The 26,226-nt window shown below is 44.3% G+C and overlaps 1 long non-coding RNA gene across 1 annotated transcript in view; it reads left to right on the forward strand.

Annotated features, from left to right (window-relative positions):
• The first annotated feature begins 1,240 nt into the window (after positions 1-1,240).
• Positions 1,241-26,226, forward strand: part of LOC135373078 (uncharacterized) — a 33,778-nt gene continuing 8,792 nt past the window's right edge. Inside the window, exons 1-4 of the long non-coding RNA XR_010416266.1 lie at positions 1,241-1,266; positions 1,634-1,782; positions 4,144-4,256; positions 4,309-4,446. This is a non-coding gene — a long non-coding RNA (uncharacterized LOC135373078). The remainder of the gene's footprint in view (positions 1,267-1,633; positions 1,783-4,143; positions 4,257-4,308; positions 4,447-26,226) is intronic.

The following is a 26,226-nucleotide window of genomic DNA, read 5'->3' on the forward strand; positions in this document are numbered from 1 at the left end:
GAACACGTGGTGCTTACCAGCAAATAATTTAACGGTCTTCCCCTCTCCCCCGAGCTACGTGCCGCCAGCCTAGGCAGGCAGACCGCTTGTCTACCCAACGTTACCCTCCCCCCTCCCAGCCGGCATTGTGAACCAGAGCAGAACGTTCATTCATAAAAATCCGTACGAAGGATGCAAAAAGAGAATCAAGTTGTTGTCCTTGAATTGTTTTAGTTACTGTGTATCTTTAAAAAAAAATACAGGATGACTTTGCGACTTGGAGGCAGACGCAATCTACCCTCTCAGTCCATACCTGGAAGCCATGCACGTGTTTCGAGTATCACGCAAAACAAACAACAAGAAGTTCTCCACGAGAAAATATATTTATTTACATTAATGAGTCTATGAACCACGGCATATGATATGTGCAGACATTTTGCTTCATTCGTATGCGGAAGCCATTCCAAATTGAAACGCTTCAATGTAATGCTACTAGAACAGTGGATCCTTGAAACGCAAGTCAGTGTAAAAGGATTTTTCAAAACGCACACACGGTACATCTACCAATGGTTACTGTCGTTAGGTCATGATAAAACTCATTATTCTATACATGGAGTCATTAGTAGTGAGCATCCGAAGAGACATTACGATGACTCCGGTATACATGACGCTTCGAGAGACAGGAGTGATATAAATTAGAAAATCAACAACCTAGGGGTGATTAGTCCAACAATGCTGAACGAACAACAACTATGAAGACGACGACCAGGGACAACGTCGTGTTACATAAATATACATACGCACGAGTCCAGTTCACGACTAGGAGGGAACAACGAAAGGAAAACGGGACCAATGGCACGACGTTTACACACACTCACGCACACTTGGAAACACATCACACAAAACAAGGAACGTTTGTTACTACGCCACTACCACCAGCCATGGCCATGGCCTCCAAGGTCCCAGCCGCCGTGGCCGCCAAATCCACCGCCGAAGCCTCCGCCCAAGAAGTGAGCGCCTCCGAAGCCTCCTCCGTGCCCATGTCCGTGTCCGTGGTGCTGAGCAGGTAGGATGACATGCTTGTAGCCAGAATGGGCGTGGATCGGGTAGTAGACTGGGTAGTGAACGGGGATCTTGGTGTGTTTCGTCACGTGGAAGGGAATGATGGGAATGAGCCTTGGACTCAATGCTTTGGCCAGGATGGCAACTTTAGCGATCTTTTTTGCCTTCAGCTTGTGGATGTGCGCATCAGCGACAGCTACGACGACCAGTGCGACGACTGCGAGTGTAAGTATCCTTCCTTGCGTCAACTGCATGGTTGGCGAATCCTTTGTGCTCGCTGCTGATAGAACACTGAGTTGATTTGAGAATGAGTTGGAAAGGTGAAATTCGCCTTTTATACCGGCCGCCTTATCCCCGTAACTGACCTACATGAAATCATTTACATGAGAGTGAGTTTTTGGAGAAAGGGAAGACAACTATGAAAGCCGTAAATAGCAAGCAGTCGTGGTGGTCTTCCTGGACGCCCTTGGCGCCTTGCTTTTCTTGCACTTTGTCAGGGAAAAGAAAAACGGACAGCCCATGTCGAAAATAAAGAAGCGTGGAAATGGATACCAATCCTCCTCACCTGGAAAAACCGCTTTCCTCCGATCAGTGGCTGCCAATTTGGCCGGACGAGAAGAAACGGGAAGCAAAATTTCAGGAACTGGATTACAATCCGCCGACATTCGCTTTCGCCTGTGGAAGTGGAGAAAATGGATCACGACGGCTGACCAGAATATCTATCTAGGAAGTAGGAGCAAGGTAAGTCAGAAATAAACTGGGTAGGCAACCTTTCTTAATCTCGCCGAACACGAGGGAATCTTCATGAGCGAGGAAGCTCGATAATAGGACCGCTACTTATTGCCAGCCGGCATCTCTCGCTTTCTCCGCGATTCTTTCACGTGATAAGTCCGCTACGATTGCTGCGAGGTCTGGCACACCGACGGACTAGAAATAGACCTGTTTGCGTCGCTTCTCTTGTGTCGACGTGCCGAGGGTCATTAAATACACAGTGTCATCGTTTTTTGTGTGTGTGACCTTCGTCGCAGACACTGTGGAACACGATGAAGGAGAATCCATAAAGAAACCTTTTGAAGGTATGCGCCTCAGACATGGATGTCCTGCACATTGTGTCGCTCACTGTTTTATTCACTTTTGCGAGGTAATACGAATTTACGTAAGCGATAGTGCGTTCCTTTATTGTTTCCAGTGGATTCACACTGAGGATTCACAATAGCGAGACATACCCGTGATAGTGGAAGACTCAAACGGCGTCGGTTCTCATGATTGAGCCTTGGTACGGATATGATCCTGCACACCGAAAGAATAGCGTTGTATTATACAAACCAAACAAGATGCCAGGTGCACGCTGTTGGACTGCGCAGCCGTTAAGGATCCCCCTTTTTTGTGTGTGTCTTATTTGTGTTGTCAGATCACCATCCAGGGATGACATGCTTAATCGGAACCCGTAATTACCGATCATTCCACCTGATAGCCTCACCTGCAAAAGGTGAGCTCTGAATTTGCGTTATCCATCTTTCTTAGCTGTGTGCTCTTTCATTGTCCGAGGCTCGTGTACCTTCACAGGTGCTAAGTGCAAGGCAACAATCAATCGTGGGTGAGCTTTATTGGCACGTTTGCTGAGCCTTACATCGTCTGTATGCGCATCATGCAGGTGGCAAACTTTGTCATCCAACGCCCGAAGGACGAATATGCGAATGCTTTCCTACACTTACGTAAAATCGCTAGAAAAGGAGAAAGGAAGCGTTATCAATTTCCCAGTCCGTTGTCATACGCGGACGTGTCCGTTTATTGATGCCACATCGATGCGCATTTCCGAGGGCGTCCTCCCGGCCCCGTTGGCATCCTTACGTCATTTTCTAGTGCTTACATTTCACCCACTCAATAATATTTGCACTTTACAGCATGTTTGCGTGCATAAAAGCGAGGTGCCATCACGTAATGTTATTTCCAGCACCTCTTCCTGTCCACTTCCCATAGCAAAAAGCTCTGGCGGGTCAGGAAGGAACTGGGCCGACATTGTGGAGACCTGTTTGCTATGCAAACACTATTCCGATACGCGCGCCTCCCCTACACCAGATCGGAGTTGCGTTCGCCGACTTGATTAAGCGCAGTGACCCCGCGGTGCCCGGCTGGGGATTCCCCGTAACCGGAGCAGACTGCATGTCTGCGGCCCTCTTTTCCAAGCGCATTTCGATGACCTCGGCCAATGGAGGCTGCGTGCTTTCTCGATCAGGTAACGCGTTTTGAATGGTTATGCTCCCTGGAGCTACCATATAACCATTCAAAACGCATTACCTGATTAAGAAAGCACGCATCCTCCGTTCGCCGAGGTAATCGAAATGCGCTTGGAAAAGAGGGCTGCGCCGGTGATGGGGAATCCCCCAGCCGGACACCGCGGGGTCCAGCAGGCACAGAGAAAGTCAAATAAGAGTTCCACTGACTGAATACAGTCAGGTGTTCGCTATACCTCGGTATAGCGAATGATTTCTACCTTCCCATGTGCCTTGGACATTGTACTTTTAAAAATGCCCATGTGTGGCCGACATTTACGTGCGTGTGTATCCTTTCCGTAGAGACAGAGCTTTCAACACTGGACGCCGTCAATCATGCGATGTACTGATATAATGCGATATTGGTTGACTGGTGTACTCTAGAGGAACGTCTAAATCGTTAGTGTCGGAGGACTTGGCGTTGAACGTTGTCAATGAAGTTGTCGCAGAGGCGCCTTTTGTATGATCCTCAATGCGAGTCATCAGTTGCCAATTTTCCTGCTTTGGTGAGTCTTTTTTTTTTTACTATTATGCACGTGCATACTCATTAGTGCATAAAGATGCGACCAAAGTTACTCGCATAATGTAACTCTCGTTTTCAGGCTAATTGTCCGTCAGACGTTTGTGGTTTTCGCTCTCGCCCATTCTCCTATCTTTTGTCTCTTCCGCTGATTCGGAAAAAAAAATTGCTTTTTGGCCGGTCTTAAAACCAATTATCTCAGATACCGTAGTTTCCGCTTTCTGAAGAAAACCAATAGGTTAACCCGTAGTGTACGACAGTTAAATGGCTTTCTTTGTTATCCTGTCTCATCTACATTTTCATTAGCAGATACGCGGAATGACGATGACGTCCGAGGTTTCCCAGACGGCAGGCAGCCCCATGAGAGAGGAATATTATAACAAGAAGCATGAAAGCAATGCATGGAGCTTCCAAGTTGAAAGGTGGGTGAACAACAAAGCTTCCTGAAGGTCTCCCTGAAGTAACTTTCCATAGTAGCAACTCTCCAGACCCGATGATTGTCACGTTATAGCGACATATGTCTTCGTCGTCGTAGCGACAACTGCTATCAGCATCTGGTGGAGTAAGCATCTCATCGTCTGGCATACAATTAGGATTTCGAATGGACACACAGTAAGTGAGGCTTACTAATGAGCTAAATGTAACGGATAACAGTGATATGAAGGAAGGAACGACTGCACAGTTCACTCGTGTCTTCGTCGTGTCCTTTACTGTGAGAGTGTTTCGAGCAACGAGGGTCAGTAAAATGAAAGCCTCCAAATTGCGATATAAACGTCTCGATTGTCCTGTAAGCTGGCAACTGTATTATTTCTCGTTCGGAGAGTGACCGACAGGTGGCAGTACGATGTAGGAGGTAGCAGAGCCGTTTATAGGGAGAGTTTGGCCATTAGGAGGAGCCTAACTTGAAGCGCGTCATGCAACGTCACGGCTAAGCCACCTCCCTCGCCGTGCTCTATTGTTGTCCCGTTGTCAGCCGGTCGCCGACGCCATGTTGATGCTGATCGTTGTTTACGATGCAAGGAGGGAAGACCCGTGCGTACATTGTCCTTCGAAAGCCCTTCGTCCTTGAACTCTTTCAGTATGGTAACAAAACCCCCCTTATCAGAGGCGGCTGTGGGTCATAAGCCGGTTATTCCTGTAGATTGTATGCATTGCGACAACAAAGCTGACGGACAGCATCAATATGGCGCGCATCAGATGGCTGGTAAGCGGATTCTGCTTGGATTCAGTCTTTTTGGGCGGCGCAATGACGACTCTGACGTCAAAATAGGCTCCACCCGCGAGACGGCAAAAGATCAGAGAATGGCCAAACTCTCCCTATAAATGGCTCTGGGAGGTAGTAGGGTGCCTCAATACTAGCTCCCTCTATATAGGGTGAAGACAACCGCGTCGTCTGCTACGAATATCCGCCGTATTGACTCCCACGCACAGCACGCGATACGCTCACAAAAGTGTAGCGATATGCTTAGCGACACACTGCATTTTAGAGTTGAATAAATTCGTAGCGAAGGAGGTTTCAAAAAGTTGGCGAAATCGGTACACAGCATTCATGCATGGTAAGCGTGGGAGTCAATATGGCGGCTTGGCGGCATTCGCTTCTACAAAGGGTGACTCCACCCTACACAGAGGAAGCTAGCATTCAGGCACCCTAGGAAGCAGAAACGTACTACTACTATGGCGGCTGCTCAGCGGCGCAGTAATAGTGCTATAAGACGGCTGCCGTACTTACAACATACATAATGTAAAACCCTTTAATTTCGAGACCCAATCTCTTTTTTTTTTTCGGGTCGGTCAAGGGCATACTCGCGGCCACTAAATTTCGCGAAATCTAAGTGGTAATGTTCGTTGCCTGATTGCCTCACTTTGTGATACGTCTTAGATTGCCCTTACTATATCCAACTAAAGCAGTATCCTAGGCGCTTGTACTGTAAAGCACTACAAATGCTTGCTTGCAACCAAGTGCGAAAAGAAAGCTGTAAGAAATTATTATTATTATCGTTAAACCTTACGATATTGTATAACTGTTTTCGAAGTGTCAATTCTTGTTGGGAATTTTCGCGTACTGGAAATTGGCGATTTTTCTATCAAACTAGCACACCAACGAGGAACAGCCTTCATTGTAGCCTTCTCAGTCATTTCTCGAATAGTGAAGAAGTGAAACGCACCGAAATTCATCGACGAATGAGAGCTTATAGTGTATGGTGATGTGACATCAAGTGCATACTTTTAAATGACAATTACATAGCCCGAATGAAAATGCCAAGTTTACCCCCTTTGCCCTTTCGTGACGCTTATGTTGATTTTCAAAGAAAGGAGTAGGGTAAAGGGGCTATACTTGAAGACGGGGGCAAGTTGCGAGGACAGTTTGGGTTCTTCGCGTGGCATTTTCTTAGCAATATTTTTTTTCTCGTCTGTGACACCAGGGTGAGCACAGTCGTTGTCTGGTTTTGAAGTAACGTGTTGACGTCCTGCACGTGGCTTTTTAGAAAGACGCTGTTTTGCAGATGTGGTCGAGTTAAGAAAGGCCTTTTTTTGTCCCATCTGTAACTTTCGCGAGCATTGACTTTCAATTTGTTCATTTCTGCTCCTCGGCTAATAAAATATGACCTCACCTTTATGATTCTGTGTCATTGCCCAGTGTTTCCATGTGCACTACTCGTGGCTGACCGTTTCGGCTGGCCCATTCAAAAGACAAAATTTAAACCCGGCATTAATTTTTTGATGTCCTCAACTTACCCATAGGGTGGGGTCAGTTTATGAAAATATGTAGCCTGCCATTTTTGGCTCGTACGAAAGAAATATCTGGTATAGCACCACAGTAACCTGTGCATCATTTCTCAAAGGTTTGGGGATTCAGTTAACGAATTATCGTACAATTTAGACGATTATTCTGACTGCTATTAACAAAATAGCTCAACTGTCTTCAACATAGACCACCTTACCCTATTGTGATCAAGTTATCTCTTTCTAGAGTGTGAAGTCCCAGAAAGGCGTGAGTACAGTAATAGACCTCCCGCGACAAGGTCTGCCACACCGATTAGTAACGCCTGAGCACATTGCAGCAGCTGAGGAATATTGGTCAAACAACCGAGCCTCGTACATAAAATGTTAGCGGGAGTTAGCATATACTGGGTGTCCCATCGAAATCCCCCGGCTGGATAATTCGTGAACAGGTGGCGCCATCGCCCCGTGCGTGAACCAGGCGGATGAACGAGAAATTGACAGCCGGATAGCTGATCCAAAGAGCGCGTTGGTGCACTGCTCCGCGCAAGAAATATGTAAACCGAAACCGATTAATTACTCGGAAAAATCACTAAGTGTCGATGCGTTTTTTTTCTCGCAATATTTTTCGCTGAAGATCCCGATGCGTAAAACAGAGGTTCCGTAAGTATGCGAATTAAAATTTAAAAGTTACGATGATTATTTAATTAGTGAGCGTACGCAAATGGGCCGCTCAGTACACAGTTCATAGCCGATGTCCCAAGGGTCTTTACCAGAAAGAAATTTCTTCGATGGCGCCAACTGTTGACGAATTACCCAGCCAGTGGATTTCGCTGGGACACCCGGTATAGGAGTGCTTCACAATCTGCATAAATTCGCATCTGCAGGGAATGTGTAAACGAATACGCCCCCTGTGTGTCTCCGCAACGCCCAATACCAAAACACAGGCTGGTGCATTGTCCAACAGCATTGCAAGAACAGCATGGACGGAGCCTTGGTTTGTACGTTGGTGTGACGCCAATAGCTTTGTCGTTTTCGACATGATGTCGGGGTACGCAAAGAATTGATCCCACAATGGAGTTGGCTCAGAACGCACGATCACGCCGAGAAACGTGTCGCCATCACATATAAGGCAGACCGCAAGAACACGCCCAACTTTATCCAGACTTCTAGGCTAGAAGTACTAGTTTTGCAGGTAAACAGCGAGGTACGTGCGCCAAGGCTGAATTACAGTAACAACACTTTAGTAACAGTTTCCTTTATGGCCAACGTGTAGTTCTAATAGTGGAGAATATTAGTTCTGTATTTCCAGAGAGACCTGTCATGGAAGGCATTCGTTGATACAGGGGCTTTTTTGTTTGCTTGTTTCTACTTGATGAATGCGCTCTGCGTAACAAACACGAGCAGCTACATGAAATGGTGTTGTTTCCAGGTGATGTACCTACAAAGTGATCAACACGAAGGGCGATTCGTCGGAGAACCAAGAGTTGACTTAGCAAGTAAAATTATTGCGAGGCCATCACTTCTGTGATGTACTGTGCAAAGTACCTACTACTTGCGAAGCTGCTAAACCTGTTAACACTGTTCGTTAACTTGCACAGATTCGTGAAAAGTGAGATTTTTTTTTTGATTGCGTGTTAGCGCCGCGAAGCAACTGTGGCTATGAGCGGCGTACAGATGTGGACAGACGGAGAGAGGACAGCAGGAAGGAGTGGGGGACGGGGGGATTAGTATGCGTCCTGGGCCGACTTCATCAGGGGGAACTGTGCCGACATTCGTCTGGAAAGTCTTCGGACAACCCAGGGAACACCTCAGACAGCACAGCCGGGGGTAGGATTCGAACCCACCACCTCCCAGTCTTCAGCACGACCGAAAAGTGAGATAACAAACGTCATTGTCGTCAAAGAGAAATGAAGTCTGGAAAAATTTCAATGTGGTAGTGAGAATGATTTCGAAAGAAAGAGAAAATGCAGGATTTGAGAGAACGCTTGCGCAAACTTGAGCAAAAAAAGTATAATTATAATGCCGATATAAGGAAAAGCATACATACGCATGGTGGCACCTAAATAACGCTTCTGTGATCAACCCGTTGGATGAAAAGTTGTTTTTAAGAAAAATAACACGATAATGACAATTCGCATGCATTGCCGCAACATGGAACGTCACCTAGCTATGACGAAGAATCCGGTATAATCGATTACGTTCGAGCAAGATCTAAACGACAAATATCCTCATAAATTTCAAGACCGAACGTTGTGGATGCCCGGCAATGGTCAGCAATGACGGACTGCGCATTAGAGCGACGGCGTTCCTACGGAAGACCAATTCATGCCTACAAACGATCCTTTACGAATCACATATACGCTCAGCGAGTCGATCCTTATACAGGAAGAACACGACACTGACATAAGTGTTTCTACCGTCTCTTTTCTGTTTATGTACTTAAAATTTCCTGTGGACATCAGCTTACGTTTCCACACGTTTATTTTACGCCTAGGCTCTAACAATAGAATTCACCGCATTGCACGCTGTGCGCCAACCATTGCCACGAATGATAGGGTTATTGCTTCGGATCCGAAATGAAAGGAGGCGTACACCTGCTTGCGGCAATTTGGACATATGATAATTGCCGCAAAAAGACCTGCAACCCCCTGTCTCTTCAAACCAGGTGCAATAACCCTATCAACCTATGGTTGGCGCACAAAGTGCTATGAGGTGAAGTTGTGTTCTTAGAGAGTAAACTGGACCAATATCCACAGATCGCTAATACGTATCGGAATTACTCTTCTATGCAAAGAGCAACTCCTCGGGAAGCGTCCTTATGTCCATATTTGAAACAAGAGCCGGCAAAGCGCCACAAAGAGAGCCCTAAAAGAAGCTTATTTTGCTCAAGGAAGGCGTGACTCCACCGTGAGTATAGAAGACGATGATGAGTGGACGTGAAAAGGAAACACAACAACACGCGTGCTCCAGGAAGCCAGCCAAGAACGGCAGCTTACTTACAGGGACGTTCCACAAGGGCAGACAATGACTCGGAAAGTGTGCAGGCGCGGAAGTACCTCACAAATAGCGCTCCAGCATTGTGTTGAACCGTCGTAGTTGTGTGACGATATTGGTATCCGCTGCACGATTGGTATTGATGATCTATTTTCACCTGCCCACTTACAAGGGATGTCCGTGGTACGTACGTCACGTTTTTGTTCGACATTGGGTATCCTTTCCCGACCAGGGTAATATATGTGTCAGTCTTTCAGTGGTAGAGATGACCGCCTTGCACGTCGAACCTATAGGTGACTCCGGTTCGAATTCCGGCGCCGGTTGTGCTGTCCGTTTGTTTTCTTTGGGTTTTCCTCAGACGTTACAAAAGCGAATGTACGCGGTTCCCCACACGAAGTCTGTCTCCAAGCACACGATTCCGGGAAGAACATGCCGCTATATCAGCAGGCAGAGCGCCCTACAATGATACGTCACCAACAAACAACTGCAGGTCACCCTTTTGCTTTGGAACACATGAAGCAATTATTTACTTCACCTTCCACTGGGCCTCCCAGTAGTTGGACCTTGTACAGGTAAGCTTGTTCCAAACGAAACGTATGCAAGATGCAAGCCACTCATTAAAGGAGGAATGAAGTGACATTTATTATGGAACGAAACCCTGCCTCATCAGTGAAGCTGTCCACCAGGAGTCACCGTGCAAAATATTTTAGCTCCGTGGTGTATTGTCACTACGCCATCGAATTTCCAAAAACAGTCGGAGGAAGCAGCCGCGGACGACAGACATGATCTACGACTATAATCTTATAAATAATATTATAATCTTATTATATTATATGGCAATTATAATATGAGAAAATGCACTACATGCTATTGCCTTTTACTATGATCTATCCCAGGTCGTCAAGATCTATACACTCGCGAATTCAAGAACCTTCTGCTTCAATACGTTATCTGTTCCTGGTGCCTAACACCTTTGACTGAAAACTGGGACTGCCAAGTACTTGGTGGACATTCAGATCACAAGATGGTTTTTTTTAGATGCACCATATAAAATTTAAGCATGACAGACCTAAAATCCAGATCATCTACGATTTTCCTTGGGCAGGTCCTTGTACAATTTTAACCAGATCTGTAGCATCTCGAGAAATGTTAAAATGGCCTGAAATTTTTTCAAGGCCACTGTACACATGTCCACAACAAAGTTCGTGTCCAAGAAGCCTTACAAGGTTTACACTCAAAGACCACACGCGAAGTTTAGCATCTTAAACGTCCCAAAAATAAAATTAGACGGCGATAGAAACTAACCCTGGTTCCAGGTTTGACGAAGGCTCAAATGGAGGAAATTAAGTGAGGCTAAAAAGAAATATTATAGCTACGTCTTTGTTGGGTACTCCTAGCAATTTTGGCGTATGATTACTCAAAGTATCGATCAAAAGAGGAACAAATTGACGCACAGCACAGGACAGATTATAAAGAAGATGTGGCAAACTCATTTAATCACATATCTACCACCGTTGTCTCACGACCTAAACTCCCGAATTATATTAGTATCACATTACTTTAAGTCTGTACTTGTATCTGTATTCCTTATTATGCCACTGAGGGAGGTAACTATCAAGAAGTCTTCTGCGGGTTGATTGGCAAAGGAAAAAAGTGTATAAAACAATAAACAATATAAAAAACAATATATTAACTCCAGGACGCGATATTGTGGTCTTCTGGGCAAGACAATATTCTGAATGATTTTCTCAGAAGGTACGCCGCGTAAGCTGCGCAATTCCTCAAAATTATTTTCCAGATCGCTGGACGAAGGGACTGTCCCGAACGAATGGAAATGCGCTCGTAAAACCGATACGTAAGGCAGGAGTCCCGACTTTGGTTTCGAATTTTCTGTTCTTTCCATCTGTTGTGAATTGCTAGAGCACATCTTTTCCAAACAAGCAGCATCATGATCAAGTAACAGCATTCCTTGCAGCATCTCTTTCGTGGGGACTACTTCGCTGTCATGGCCCTGTCTGATTTCGTCCACGACTTGGCATTTGCTTCAGATAATAACCTACAAATTGACATTTTGTGTCTGCATGCCTCCAAGGCATTTGACCGTGTACGTACCCTATAGAAAGCTGACACCTAATACCAAGACCATAGCTTGGCTCCGGGACTAATTCCCTGTGTGATCGAACCCCACACATCTGGGGTATACCACAGGAGTCAGTCTTGAGACTTTTTCTGTTTCTTGTCTGTATAAACGATATGTTAAGTAACATTAATTGTAAAGCATGTTTATATTCATTATTCGCTATTGCATATTATATTTATTCGCTGATGACTGCATAATATATCGCGCGATATATTACGAAAAACATATAGGGATATCTGAACGTGCGTCCTTAATATGCCAATCGTTCTCTCTCTCTCTCTTCTTTATTATTTTTTTTTACTTTGCTTATGGTCTACCTTATTCGCCTTATATTACGCCTTTGCAAAGCAGTTTAGAACACATCAACGAGTGGTGTTACAAATTGCACATCAAGTTGAACACCGATAAAACTGTATGTATGCTGTTATATGTAGAACAAGGGCTTTGCCAACATCGTAGTACTCGCAAGGGAGCTTAGTACAAATATCTTGGGATTGCCGTCCCGTTCGATTTTAGATGGAATTTTCACGTGTGCTTAGTAGGCATTACAGTCAAGAGAAAGCCTCCCCTATCTTAGAAGAACACTTCATTATGCCACTGCTTAGGTGAGACTACCGGTATATAGAACACTCGTGTTACCGATCGTCACGTTCGCGAAGGTAATTTGGGACCCTTTTGCTGCGTCTCTTATTCAGAAATAAATGAATAAATCTTTATATTTTCGTGTCGTCCCTTTTGTCTGCCGGATTCCTTCCCTCTACAGACTGCTCATATGCTGACTGTAATCAGCAATTCTATCGCTTCCTTTGATTAGCTGCAAGTAACGTATGTCTCACGCTTATAGCCCAACACCGACCTAAACATTTCTATCACAATTTCCCGTCACCGGACCTCGCAACCTAGAAGGTAAAGGTCGCTCAAATGAAGGGAAGGATGAGTACATATTACCAATATCACTACACAAAGGCAAAACCGGCTGCTCGAACACGTCTTTATCGTCATCACAGTACATATGTGAGTGATATGTCCCAGACACGAGGGCTGATAGACGCGCCGACGAATGTCAGCACTGATATCTAGGTGTGCCATTCTTTTGGCTGCTGCAGGTGACACTCAAGGGGCATTTTGCATTCAGAGCAAAGAAAAGGCACGCTCATGGGCTAACGGCAGGTGTGTATTCACGTGACGAGTAGCACTGAAATCAGCCGCAACAGGCGATTAGATCGCATAGCGCCAAGATACGCTTGGCGCCATCTCTCGGCAGGAACATCGGCGACTACATATGACAATCGCCGAATGGCACGCCAGTCTTTCTAGCCCACCATATCGCGGGCATTTTAGGTTGCCAGATCATAACTTCTCTTGAAACTACTTCTGTGCTTTCTTTGGTATCCATAAAACCGAAAATTATGACAGCGAACAGGAGTCTATTTTCTACCAACGCCCTAAGAAAAAAAAAAAAAAAAAACAGGAAGTAAAACGGGGAGTAACTGCAGCTTCTAGTCCACTATGAACTGCAATTACTCCCAATTTTAGTCCCCTAACCCCGAAATGCAGGGCTGCAAATAGTCGCTGAACTTCGCAAATGGTCTTCCGAATGCAACAGTCTACTTAAATATGCGCTCTTCGTGAATTTCATGGAATAAGGCTAGATATAACTTAGCTAGCTTAGAAATTTTCCACCCACACAGAGGAAAAAAATTAGAGGTTATTTCTTGCGAAATTGTGCCCTATTCATGTCGCAAGATTTTATGTCACTCGACATATCACGGTTGACGGTTTAATCCGAAGTATTTTCGTTCATGGACACAAATTATGTACCTGGGAGTCTTAGAACAGAGCGTGAAATGCAGTCTCCACTCTGTGATATCCATTTAGTCCCGTGCATTTGCTCCCTAAAGAGACTAATTTTTGTGGCAATGCGTTTAGTCCCCAAAAGGAGTAAACTTACTCTTTTTTTTCTTAGAGTCTAGAGTCGTTTCCACTTGGTTTTCCCTCTTCTGTTTCTCTTCGGCGTTGATCTTACGGTTGCATAGTTTGGCGTCGCAAAGTAATTGTATTGCCTTGCAAGTAATTGATTGTCTGTAGTGGTTAGGGTTAGGGATAGTGGTTAGTTAGCTCTCCGGTCAACGCCAAGTACTCCGATAAGATGCTCATATTCTCCTTTAACTTATTTTCTGCCAGTCTCCACTATCCTCTTGGGTAAACAAAATCATCCATAGCATTGGAGGAACGAGGTACTCTCTGATATTCCTACAAGAATCTCCCTCAGTGCACTTTGGCTCTGGAGTTCGTTTCTTCTGTGCGTGTTTTGGTCAGAACTGAAATTAGCAACGCCACCAATACGAAGACAGGTTTACTTGGCGTCTCTCTTCTTTAACCGATATGCCCCATATACTTTAGTGTACCTTACGATAGTTTCTTACTGTATGCATTGTTTTCAGAAAACGATGTCTTTGTTCAGAACGGCGAGCTACGTAAACTATAAGCTGCTACACTATATATGGATCGTAGCATCGCCCTGTTTTTCGTCCTGAAGTTGTAAATATGCCGACAATGGTAATATTGGTATGGCGCCTGCTTCACTTTTGCTTTGCGTGAACCAACAAAAGTCAGCTAATGGGAAATTTCCATATTGTCCAGGTTGAGTCCTTCGTCACTCTCGATGATGGAAAGTATTTGAAGTAACAAGTACTTAAGGCACTACCCTAAGTACATTTCTAAGAACTTGCACATTACTTTAAGCGAATTTCTTACTGCGTACTTTATGTACTGTATAATTAAAGTTCTTCTTTTCGACTGCCCTCAATTCAAATACTCAAGCACACAACTGGGACCGTCTCTCCTGACAGTGTCTTTTTTTCCTGAAATTATACCTTCTTGGATATTGCTGTCAAACTGGGAATTCCGGGTCACTTTTACAGTCCCAGGATTTCGGGATTTTTCCGGACTAATCGCGCGATCACGGGACGGGATTTCGGGAATGATGTAAAACCGAAACAACACGCATTCGGAGCCTTTGTGTAAGCTAGAATTTTATTAATTTATTTGCGATACCCTCAGGGACACGATGACACAAAAGAGGGGAGGGGCTTTATTCATTCGATGAGAACAACATTATTAAAAGGCTATTGTACCAGCCGAGAGGATACAAAAACATAATTGAATGAAGTACTTAATGCGCAGTACACAGCGTGATGGCTGCAAACTCTCAATTGAAAATTTATTCAACAGAACAAGAAACCGAAAGCATAAGTAGAAAAAGGCAGTGCCCATGCAACGCAGAACCACATGAATCTCTGAGAAGGTAGGATCGGGAGAGCAATAAAGAGAAATGACCGTTGTGTCTGAGAAAGAGGAACTCTGCAAATTTAGGACCAATATGATGTAGCCTTGCATGGCTCCACCAGGGCGTAGCAAGCCGACATATGTCTGGCTGACCTCTCCCTGCGTGGACGCAACCTCTTTTTCACTAAACTTATATACCCCCCCCCCCCCCCCCCGCCCATTGCATGGCTCACTGCGGCTGTGACACGCTTTGAAGAATTCCAGTAGGGGGCCTTCCAAGACAATGAAGTTTCGCTGTTTCACTGGGCACTCAAGTGTAGAGGATGCATCTCTAGAAAATTAATTCGCGTTCCTTAGTTCCCCCCCCCCATAACTGTACCTCAACAGGAAGTAGTCCTCTACCCTTCAAAGAAGCTAGTAGTTCTCATCGGTTTCTTCTCCTGCTGCTGACGTCATACTAATGTTCTGCACCTGTCCAAAGACTCCAAAAACGTCACAAAGTCTGCAACACGTAACAGATCTAGTGCTTCCATCTGTGGACTTTGCATACCTGCTTTCAGGTGTTTCTGTCATGTCAACTTGAGTGCCTTGATCATACACACACGAAGCAGTCTGGCGCCACTTCAACACTGGAAGGCCCCTAAAATAAATTTTTTTGATGTTCACAATGTTCAGTACGGGACAAGTAGGATAACATAAGTTAAATGGAATCGCTATATTATAATTTATACATGTGTGACACCTGTACGTACCTAAGAAAATCACTGGTTACTGAGCGTACTGAACGGTAGTTTGCTTCGGACGTCTTCGCAATTCGCCTCCTACGTCATCTTCGTAGTCATCGGCAGCAAAATGAGCTCAGCACACACGACGCGACTGCTGTATCTAATAGCAGAATGCTTCGAACCACATTCGTTTTCGCGCACTCCCCTGTGGAATCTTGTGGTAGGAAACGCCCGTCGTTGAAGATGAACGAAGATGATTTTTGCATCGCCGAACATCAAAACTACGCCAGACATATGTAAGTCTCTCGAATACATGACACAGCAGCCACAGACATGTCATTCACTTCCATTTTCTGCTTCGCGCGACCAGCATGACCACCCACGACGTAGACAATAAACCACAATAAACGCGATAACACGATAACACAGACGGCCTTGCAGATGGCGCGGCGGATCGTAGATCGTAGCGGCGAAGTAGGTGATGCTTTACTGACGCTTTATTAATGTAGAAACTATGGAAGTGAGAGTCATTTTTAAAATGGCGTTTAGCTGTAAGATAATGTGCGTCAACTTTGTTCTCTACAAAATTAACTCTCACGTGGTAAGGGTTGACCAGTCCATGGGAGCCCCGGACCCGAAACCCAAGTTGCTCTTTTTCGCCGTTCGTTGGCAGCACCGTCCGTGTTCCGGCAATCTTCAAAATATTTATACGTAAAAAATATGCCGAATTGAGAAGTAATGCTTTCTGTGTGTTATCAAACAATGATGTTGTGCACGATAGTTGGCAAAAATATGGGGGTTATTTTTCACTTTACAGACCCTTTAAATGCTTGCATTTGTTAATATCTAGTTCAATGGACCATGCCGAACATCAGTTATGATGCGATGCAAGATCAGACTGCAGAGAGTTGGTATCCGAGCTGGAATGAAATCGCTCTCGCTCGATATACGACGCTATCGCCAGCATAGAGTCGAATGGAGGAAGAGGGAGATCGTTGATGTAAATGAGAAAATGCAAAGTGTGTACGACAGAACCTTGGGGATCATACCGGAGACAAGACGGAAATTGTATTATAATCGGCCTATCAGGAACGAGTGAATCCATGAGAGAACTTTAGGATGGATATTTAGTCCAGCTATTGTGAGAAGTAAGAGTATATGTGATGCCTTGTCGAATGCCTTGGTAAAATCGAGGAATAAACTGTCAAACTCAATACCTCTGTCTGCAAAAGAGTGGATATCATGAATGAAAGATACTAGTTGAGACTCACGTGATAACTGTTTACGGAAGCCGTGTTGATAGGAACTGATGAATGGGTTAGATTTAAGGTGGGGTGGATAACATGCTCTAAAATTTTGGATGGTACACTAGTGAGGGATGTGGGTCAATTGTTGGTAACCAGATTCTTCTACCAGACTTGTGCACCTGCACGACTTTGCCAATTTTCCAGGCGTCCTGCAAATGCCCAACCTCGAGGGATTGTTCAAAGATTTTTCGTTAGAATCAAAGATGAGTACAGCTTGGTGTTTTTCAAAAACTTTGCATTGATATTGTCATTGATACTGAATGATTCCTGTGTCTGTCCCATTGACGTTCTGTCACTGCGTGTTATCAAAACATTCGTTTTTACTATGCGACACGCTTTATCGGAAAACTGATTAGGCGACGGTTACGTGGCAACCCCCCCCCCCCCATATTGTAGAGCTTACTCTTACTACCCAGAATACTTTTTTCAGTCAATAAATTTCCCCCTCCCCCAGAATACTTTTACCAATTACTCTTACCATCTTGTATTTGCATTCTTTCATGCATCATGTGCTGATTTTTTGTTCCTCTGAATTATTGGGACTTATGTTGTGCTGTTACGTGCCGTTTTTTTTATTCTAACATTGTTCGCTGCCCTGCCGAGACGGGGATGCGGCCCCCTTTGCAAGGGAAATGAGCAAAAGAAAAAGAAAAACTCAATCACGCAACGCAAGGAGATGCAGATCATGTTGGTTCGTATGTAGCATGGTATAAAGAACGCAACAGAGACACAGAAACGCAGGATGTGTTACCAAGCAACAGGAATGTCCAGGAAATGGCTGGTTTTCGAAAAGACTTGCTTTCCCTCCCCCCTTCTTTGCCCTGTTATTCCGCCGCCTGAACCCCTCATACGATTAAAGCTACGGAGGGAGCTCCGGCTCGTGTGTCAAAGGCGCCAACAATTCAAGCCTGCTTACTGGCACCCCGGAAACAGGGATGGGCATAAACACACTTTTTCAGCATTTAAAGATAAATACAAAATACTTTGTTGAAAGGGGTATTTAAATACTCTCCATAAATACTTTTCAACGTGAGTATTTAAATACAAAACATAAATACAGTACTTCAATACCGTAACTACTACCATAAATACTGTGAGGAAAATGTCATCTGGAATTAGAGAAATAACAATGGCCATAACAAATCAGCAACGAACAATAGCATTTATTTGTTCGATTATTGTGGCGATTTTGATATTAGAAGTTTCCCGAAGACTGCAAGTTTTAGGAAAGAGAACAGCTTCTCCACAGGTACCGATGAACAATTGCTTGTATTAAATTTGACGAGGATGCTTCGTACAACCAGGTAATTGGGTGGTCGCGACCGTTGTCCGCAACAACAGTGAGAAGGTTGCCTCTAAAATGGTTTGTCGCATTCGCATGCTAGCGCAAACACGGCATAACTCGCCCCAAACTCACCCTTCTTCCCGAAAGGTCAAATGCAAGGCAAATTTAAAGGTAATGTAAAGCAGCACCGATCAAATGTCATTTAGGGTGGCTATTCGATAGTCCAAGCCACCAGGACAAAAACTGTGCAAGTTTCATCTCCAATCGACGGTGCAGTTAATTAGAAAATTACAATTAAAGATTACGGGCAACACTGTACTAGGTATTCGAAATGAATCCGTACTTCTGACACATACGGCGGCAACCACATTGCATGCGTATAACACTGGGCCCGACATAACAATCCACCACAATCCACCATAAAATCCGCCCCTGCGATCCACATCTGAGGATAAACGGATAAGCGAACTGAAATGAAATGCTGAGCCGTTTAAAAAAATGTGTCAGACGTTCAAGAAGCCAGACAGCGTCGGGACTTGTTTGTTCACAGCACGACCTGTAGGTCGTGGTTCACAGAGAGTTTGTTCGTTCGAAAGAGGCCGCGAACAAAAGGAGCGCGCACGCGCAGCAGAGAAGTAGGGAGAGCCTCCATCGAACAGCGGCCAGCACTGGGTTACTTCGCAAAAACAGGCGTTAACAGGTTAAACTGTTAACAGGGGTTTTAGAATGCATAGGTAAACAGGAAAACTAATAATATGGTTACTAAAATAACGAAGTTCCGATGTCGCAGTGTGTAATACCAATTTTCAGTGTTGCCCGCTGTACAGGGGGTTGTTTGACACCAGGCGTCGCACCGCTCCACTACGCCGCATCTTTCATGGCAAATTAAAAATATTTATAGCGTGTTGTCGGTCGTATGGTTCCGCATATGGTATTTAGAAGCAACAAAGTCTCTCGTCACATCACCGGCATATCATGCTTGTCTACTGCTTTACAGTACCTTTAAGATACGAGTCAGTATATAACTGTATTTAGGGGTATTTATAAAGTATTTAAAAGAATAAATACAGGAAAATTTGTATTTAAATATAATTCTAAATACATTTTTCGAGTCTGTATTTAAATACAAAAATATAAATACGTGTACTTACGAGGGGCGTTAAGTCAAACAAGTTCAAGTTCAGGTCAAAATTTTTGACCTCGTCGTCGCAGCTGAAGTGGCGGCTCCCAAGGAACGCCTTCAGTGGTCCGAAGAGATGGAAATCGCTGGGGGTTAGGTCTGGACTATAAGGGGGATGTGGCAGCAACTCCCAGCCAAGTTCCTGTAAGGTGCGTGTCGTGAGATGCGCGGTATGCGGGCGTGCATTGTCCTGTAGGAGGAGTCCTCCCTTGGTGATGAGGCCCGGCCGCTTTTGCTTCAGCGCCTTATGCACATCCCTGAGAACCTGCAGTAATATGCACTATTGATAGCACTATATGCACTATTGATATCGAGACATGTTATCCGTCGGTCTTTGAGGATCAGGCGCTCCACAAGTTGGATGTTCTCAGGAATCTGACACTGGGCTCTCAGCCGCCCCGGCCGGGATCACCCAGCACTGATGTACGGCCGTCTCGGAACCGTTTGCACCACTCAAACGCTTTGCTGCGGCTAAGTGTATCGTGGCCATACTGAGCCTGAAGTTTTCTGTGAATTTCAGATGACTTTACGATTACATTCACGAGAAACTTCATGACAATTCGCTGTTCGATGTGCGCGCTCACCTCGTTGTCGGCCATCTTGTCCAGCACGTGCCCTCTGTTTTGCACAAACTTTGGACCACCACGTGGTGAACGCGGAGGCCTGTCGCGTGTGAAAATGACGAAAAAGAAGTAGCGCGAGCCATTTGTACACTCAGGAGACAGAAAGTCCCGGTTTGACTTGAACACCCCTCGTATATTTTAAATAGTATTTCAATTACAATGTATTTAAATACTGCCCATCCCTGCCCGGCAATAATGGAAAAAGACGCGTACGATCTTAGACCGCTTGCGAGGTAGCTAAGGACAAATAATTGTCATACAAAATGAGTGCTAGAAATTAAATAACTCGTCATTAGCACGCTGTTCTGAATCGGGACTACGCCAGGAATAGGTATGCAGTATTTACCGCAAATCCCGAAATCTCGGGATTTTTTACGAAGAAATCTCGGCATTTCGGGACGATGAAAAGCAGTCGGGATTATCGGGATTTCAGGATATCCCGGCTCCCAGCACTAGTCAGAGGTTAGCACCAGAACGCTGTGCGCTGGGAGGATGGATCAGTCAGGATATAACAATATTTTTCACCATAAAGGGAAGTTGACATTTTGTTCAGTTCAAATTCACAAGTAAGCAGCAGGCAAGTTTTACCCGACTTGGATTTACATTTTGCGACTCTTCAATGCTTTGGAATGCTTCTTTGCGACATTTCAATGGCGAAGCGCTAACTGACATGAACTAACTTTGATTTATGAGTACTTTAAGGTATTTTGCATAGTACTTTGTATTTTACTTTAAATACATTTGCAATTTGGTACGTTGTACTGTAAGCGTACGGTGCTAACAAATTGATGTACTTTGCCAGTCACTGGCCACTGTGAACATTATCGTGACATACAGAGTGTTTCAAAAAAACGTGTCATTCGGACTTTATAAAAAAACGGGGCGACAGAAAAATACGGGGTAAATGGCATTTGTGTGGCAACTGAATTTGCCATCTTGCAAAAATATTTTCATTTTATTTTAATTAAAAGAAATTGAATTTCTTTAATTGAACTCCAAAATTTCTCAAGTCAACCTAACGTGTTTTTTTCTTTTTTTACAGAATTAGAGAGCCCGTAGCGAACTTAGATCCACCAAGAAATCCGCTCAATATTGCAATGGAACTGCCCAAAAAAAGTCCCGAAATTGGGGTTTCAAAGTTTCGGGTGTTCAACGGCGCACCAAACCAGTCCCAAAGATGCGTGGAGAGGAGGACATGCTCCTGCCCCCACGAATCTAGAACAATTTATCGCCAGACCGGCGTGCAGCACGAGACGCGCCGATAACAAGGCGGGTGACATATCCCACCATACGTAAACGACAAAAAAAAAAAAAAAAAATGATTACGCCTCCTGTTTCTCGCCCTCTTTTTTTTTTTTTTTTGACCTTCTATCTTTCATGGGGGCAGGAGCATGTCCTCCTCTCCACGCATCTTTGCGACTGATTTAATGCGCCGTTAAATAGCTGAAACTTTAAAGCCTCAATTTCGGGATTTTTTTGGGGCTGTTCCATTTGCAATATCGAGCGGATTTCTTGGTGGATCCGACTAAGTTCGCTACAGGCTCTCTAATTCTGTAAAAAAACACACAAAAAAAAACACATTAGGTTGACTTGGGAAATTTTTGAGTCCGATTAAAGAAATTCAATTTATTTTAATTAAAATCAAATGAAAATATTTTTGCAAGATGGCAAATTTAGTTGCCACACAAATGCCGTTGACCGCATATTTTTCCGTCGCCCCGTATTTTTATAAAGTCCGAATGACACGTTTTTTGAAACACCCTGTATATACACAACGGTATCCACAGTGAGGTGCTGATTAGTTTACATGCTGATTACAACAACTGCTCACGCACGTTTTGTATATTGCATTCATTTGTTGACTCAACTCATCCATCCAGATTCGATAACTGCTGACTGCAGCGTATAGATTTTTAATGTTATAGAACACAACTTCTGGGACGCAAATGATCCACGCAAGAAAAGAAGAACGACAGCGATCACTCAACCGCTTCGTCGTCAGGATGCCATAAGGAAGAAACAGCTTCAATGTCAAGGCGGAGGGGGGAAAAAGTCCGTTTGTTTCAGCTGAGTAATTTCGGTCTCACTGATTTGGGGAACTTTCCTGCCTGCAGTGTGAACAGACAATGTGTTTTCCAGAGGACAGTTTCCGTATATGTGTAGCGGTTAAGTATTATCGCGAGGACAACATGAGCAGAAAAAAGTTTGGTAAGAATACGAGATTGTGCTTTAAATTTTTTGTTATTTCCCTCGTAGTACCGATGGAAAGAACCAGCATAAGATATGCACTGTAGCGGCCGTTCGTTGTGCAGTTAGTGCGATGGACATCATTGTACCCCTGTCACACGGCAAACTGAAAGTCATTCCCAGCTAACGATATTCGCATTGAGTGACATTCGTTTGGCGTCACACGGTGAAAAATGGCAATACATGCGAATGAGTTCGGGAAACTCATTCGCTTTTCGCTCTCGCACCGACAGCGTATACCATCGGAGTAGAGAGGTATCAAAAACAATAACGATAAACCGTTCGAAAAAATCCAAGACGAATGAAAATTGCACTCCAATATTTTAACACGAACTTGATAACTTTTGACTCGAAGGAAAGAAGGCTACACACTGTTCTTTGAAGAACTACCCTCGTTCCCAGTCGCCACGTTGCCAAGTGCGGTGTAGGGCTGCGTTCCAATACCCCGGTTAGTCGACTGCCTAGCGGTCTAACCGGAAGTGCCGCCATGTTAAGTCTCGTTCCAAATCTCGCCAAGTCCGCTATTCAGTCGGCTACCGCCTAGTGCGCATCGATGCAGTCTAGTTATACGCCTGACCATCTGACAGCCGGGATGGAGACGCGCGTTGACGGTACCAGCGTGCCCGCTGTTTCTGCTGGCTTTAAATGTAAAGTTGCACATAGTGGTATGTTTTTTAAGAGTGCGTAGAGAGTTGCAACACATGTTTAGTTGAGAAGGTGACAGTTTATGCACGATGTCCACAAACTTAGCGCATTAGAGTCCTGCTGCGCTTGCGCCGTACGCATTTCTTGCGTAAGCAACGAGATGGCGCCACAGGCGCCTCGGCTAGGCAAGCCTGTTCCAATAGTGACAAGCAAAGGGGTCTACTCAGCTGCCTAGTCAGGCGGCTTCGCGGGCGCGAGGTATTGGAACGCAGCCCAGATAGGCTTCTGAGTTGTCTTTGCTTGTGGCACTTTGCCAATTAAGTGTCTCTGAAAAGGCAACGATTTTGCGAACTAATACAATGTTTCGCTGGTTTCGAGCGAAGGAAATAAAAACATAAGTGATGTATCGTATAACGCTTCATATGTTCAGCCCTGGTGTCTTAATTATCGACACTCACATCATTCGCGAATGACATTCGGTGCGATTGTCATTTTGCTGGGACTGCCATTCGGTTTGCCGTGTGACACGGGTATAAGACACTAGGGCTCGCACTACGTGACTCTAGACTCATACTGGCACTTCAAAATGGTTTTGTACCTAATACGGACGTGCGGAATAAAGACAGACTTTTCCTCCGGCTCGCTACAGCACCATTGCGTTTCATGCAATAAAAGACATTTGCAAGCAATTGTTGAACGTTCATCCTGAAGGTATATATAGCCATGGACTAGGCACGTGATTGTCTAACTAAGGTGTAGAATTCCTCGTGTGAGGGAAGAAATGGGAAGGGAGTACCAGTATTCCTTCTTCATTATTTCATTGATCATAATCTTTCATAAAGGTATAAAACATTTAATCACTCGAGTCGGAGTTATTTGACAGGCACGCAAACCCACAAGTATCACCAACATGCAACATCGCCAGGCTGTCATTGCAACGTCTTCTGCGTTAGCGCAATGCGCATATTTCTTTGGTCCACGGAACGGTATCTTACAAGTCCTGTGACCAATGAGCAATGACAAGAATACTTCGCGATTGGTCAGCTCGGCCCAGAAATCTGTGATTGGCTTAGGCGGGCGCATGACGCTTCCGTGTCACACCGTAGTGCGCCCACGCGCTTCAAACTGTTCCTTGTGCACCGATCATCTTGCGGAAACCTTCATCGGGGACACGTATAGTTACAGCCCATTACTATGCTTTTAAAGCAAACGCGTGAAATATTCCCGTTGCATTAAAAGAACATGGGAGTCAACTTGTCCGTCCACCTGGCCTTCTTGTATGACCCACTGAGCGACTCACTGGTGCCGACTACATTATTAGCGTGCTGGCCATGTCACGTCGAGACTAGGAGATACCCGGGTTCGAATCGCGGTGCCGGCTGTGCTGTCTGGGGTTTTTCCTCGGTTTTGCTCACACGCTCTCAGACATGATGGGCAGTACTTGAAGTACCAAGTACTCAAGTAGTACATTAAGTACATTTCTGTGTACTTGTACTTTACTTGAAGTACATTTTAAATCGTGTACTTTGTACCGTACTTCAAGTGCGCTGTACTGTTGTACTTTTTTTCCGAGTACTTTCCCATCAAGTACTCAAGTACCCAAACTTGGGCTCCAAACGAAAAATCACGAAAGAGTATCAAAAATGCACCCTACTAAAAGCGTTAAAATGACAACTAGGATAAGAAAACACACAGATAGGGTATCTCTGAGTTTTTGTCTTCTTGCTGTCATTTTAGTGCTTTTAGTGGGATGCAGTACCAAGAGTCCCAGAACATTTTACCAAAACGGGATATCTGTGCTTTTAAAGAGCATATTTCTTGAAACAAATCTATTGTTGAGAGACTTGAAATGTCGAAAAAGTATCGACACTTTTATGATTATGTAAAACGAATGGAATGCAAGGACACTCACAAGTTATGACACTGCAACCGGCAGCACAATAACTTGGGCCATTGTCATTTCAGTTCTCCCAATGCAGGGTTCTATGCTTCTTTTATTTTTCCTTCATTGACAATTATTGATCATTTTATATCACATTATATGTGTGATTGCATTACATGATGAACACTACGAAAGGCACACATGCTTTCATTTTTACATTACGTTTTTTTAATTGGTCATAGGGATTATATTGCTGCAGATCACAGTGGTATAAAAATGAAGGGTTGCATTGTGCTTCATCCTTTTTTACTTTCTTCATATTATTTTTTTAACATGTTGTATTTCAAAAAACAGCAAGGAATGCCAAGAAATATGTAATCTCTGTTGGCTTGTACTTTCTTTCCTTTGGAATTTCCTAGCCTGTTATAGAAGAAGATTAGTACCGGAACACCACACTAGGGGGCGGGTGATCTTGGATCAGTTCATGTATAATACTATTTTGCATATTCACAGCACAGCTCACTGATTACCTCTCTACATGTAATTGCAAATTATGACATCTAAATAAGCTCATATCCACGGGTTAGGACTTAACCTAGGACTTTATGGGTTCAATGCATTTGTCAAGAATACTCGCTAAAGTTCTGCCAAAAAAGCAAGACACAGATACTAAACAGTGAAACGCAAAGTCATACAGATTAAATTGGCATACTTGAAGTACTTTGCCTAGTGCTTTGTACAAATGTGCAAATGTCTTTACTTGAAGTACATTTTGGATTAGGTACTTTGTACTGTACTTGAAGTACTAATGATGCCAGGTACTTGATACTTTACTTTAAGTATAATTTTGAGGTACTTTGCCCATCACTGCTCTCAAATATATGTCGGCATAGTTGCCTTAGAAGTCGGCCCAGGACGCACATTCCCCAGAGCGTTAGCCGTGACGTAGCCCACCTCTGTGAGACCGACAACGGCGAGCTCTTTTATTAATTAGCGCTACTACCACTACTGACTACATTCTCCGCTGGCGAAGGTACACCTTTATGATTGCAGCTCTTTAGTCATTTAGGGGTATAGTATACATATAGCTTTCAAGTGCGTGGCGACACTCCAGAGCTTTACGTACCCAGAGCCAATGTTCAAGGGTACAGTGGCAGGGGGCTGAAACAATTTTTTGGTGCAATAACGCTCCAATACCTGAAATCTCTAACGCATACTTTCGGAAAAAATGTTACTACTATTACACAAAATTAACAGCTCCTATACACTTCGTTCTTTTTCGTTTTTTTTTTTTTTTGTCATGTAGCAGTCACTGCAAGGCTATTTGGCAGTCGTAGCCTAAACAGGCGTGG

Source organism: Ornithodoros turicata, unplaced genomic scaffold (assembly GCF_037126465.1).
Source record: "Ornithodoros turicata isolate Travis unplaced genomic scaffold, ASM3712646v1 Chromosome20, whole genome shotgun sequence".
In the NCBI taxonomy this organism is placed as follows: Eukaryota; Metazoa; Arthropoda; class Arachnida; order Ixodida; family Argasidae; genus Ornithodoros; species Ornithodoros turicata.